The sequence below is a fragment of the Mesitornis unicolor genome, unplaced genomic scaffold (genome assembly GCF_000695765.1).
Source record: "Mesitornis unicolor isolate BGI_N332 unplaced genomic scaffold, ASM69576v1 scaffold26968, whole genome shotgun sequence".
Taxonomy (NCBI): Eukaryota; Metazoa; Chordata; class Aves; order Mesitornithiformes; family Mesitornithidae; genus Mesitornis; species Mesitornis unicolor.
Window position 1 is genome coordinate 84,825 of NW_010202947.1, and position 1,916 is coordinate 86,740.

Below are 1,916 nucleotides of genomic sequence, written 5' to 3' on the forward strand. Positions count from 1 at the left end.
CTACTTTTAATGAAAACAATTACTTTTTAATGTAAAAATCTTGCATGGGAAATTCAATGCAAGCCACTCCAGTTGCCAGGCCTTTGCTTCGCTGGCCACCAGCTGAAGTGACCATGCTCTGTAGTTTGCTTCGATAGATGGGATCCAGCTGCAGGAGGCTGCCCTTGTGCCCAATCCCTTCCAGAGTGTCTGTGGAAACAGAGCCTCTGCATCACGAGCAGCGACGTGCACTGGCTGTTGCCATGAAGTCTGGTTATTCTGAAGGCTTAAAGCCATACATATGAAGCAAGTTAGTACTAAATTGACTACTGTACCTTTCATTAGATCTATTATCCACCTAGAGACTATTTTCACTCTGAAGTGGCATTTGCTCTGTAATAAGTAACATCTCAAAATGCTGTTAATTAAAGTTTCATCTGTTTAGAGGATTTTCTTTTTTTTCCTCCCCCTCTCCTTTTTTTCTTTTCTTTTCAGAAGCTAGTAATTAGTCCAATAATGTGGAGACATTGTTACTGCAGCTCATTAAATTTAGCAATGCTCACTTGGACCTTTGAGTGCTGATGATGTCAAGTTGACCTGAAATGCAAGGATTCCATCTGTCGGGAATTACTGATGAATTGAAAATTAAATATAAGTATATATCTATTTAACTCATTACTTGTGCTGGATTGACAGTCCTGCAAGCGCTATCATTTTTTGTTCATCGACAGACTAATAAAGCTTCCCCTGGGCTCCCTTCCTCATGCGGAGGGACCGACAGCAGGGATGAGAGAAGAATCAAATGCCGCAGGGATTTAATTTTTGTTCTGTCTGATAAGAGTGTCAGTTTGGGCTGAAGTAAATATCTGGGATAGCAGAGACAACTGATGCCATGTGGATAACCAGACAGCCCTGAGATGATGCTGGCTCTTGGCTGTTATTGTCTCTTGTTGAACTGGTGGCTAAGCATCCAGTCATGGACAGGGGAAATTATGGGAATTTAATCAACACTATTTAAGATTGTCTTCTCTTCTACCAGGAAGTGGAGAGAGGTAGCTATCCTTAATATTTGCTGAGGGCTCCTGGAGAAGTCACATCCAGGAAGTGACAAAGAGGAGATGAGGAGCACTGGATCTCAGTCCTGGATTACACTGCCGGAGTAACACCGAGGTGCCAAAACATCATTCACTGGTGATGCCTCACATAGGCGGGGTGTTGAGATGTGCCACCCCTTTTCTGGCTGGGTGAGTTGCTGTTGCAGCAGGGAAGATGTAATAGGGAAACTTTTATACATTTTGACTCCCAGGTTAATTTGAGATCTCAGTGTTAGGCCCCCCACCTGCATCCTCAGCAAGTGCCAGGCCTCAGTGCTGTGGAGCACGAAGCCAACATGTTGGCATGCGTTGGCCTGAGACCTCCTTTCTCCTCCTCCTGCCTTTGGAGAAAAGGCAGGGACGCCTAATGGCTCAAAATAAACAGGTTCAGCCCATACCAGTGACTTACATTCTAACATCACTGGCCATTTGTTGTGGCAGGAAGAGTCTGAGGAAAACAAAAGGAAAAACAGGACTTTGCAGGGAGAGGGAAATAACTAAGAGCCCAGATCCAAGCCTGTCCAGGCTGCTCCTGAGGTGGCTGGTATGATATAGTTTGCTGGGAGATCAGGTGAGCTCAAAGCCACCACAGTCTAGGATCTGTCTAAAACGTCCTCTCCTCAGATGCTGTCCTCTTGCTGCGTCTTTTGCAGACTTGGCCATTTTACCCACCAGCCAAATAGGGTTTTCCTGCCTCAGAAAGGGAGATCTCTGGACAGATCACCCCCTAAGTACAGAGCTGCAAGGTTTGCCAAAAGCAGTCTTTAAAACCTGCATCTTCAGGCACTTGCTATTGCATCAAAGCCCTGTAGACTGGGCATAGATCCACCTCGAGAAGCAGGA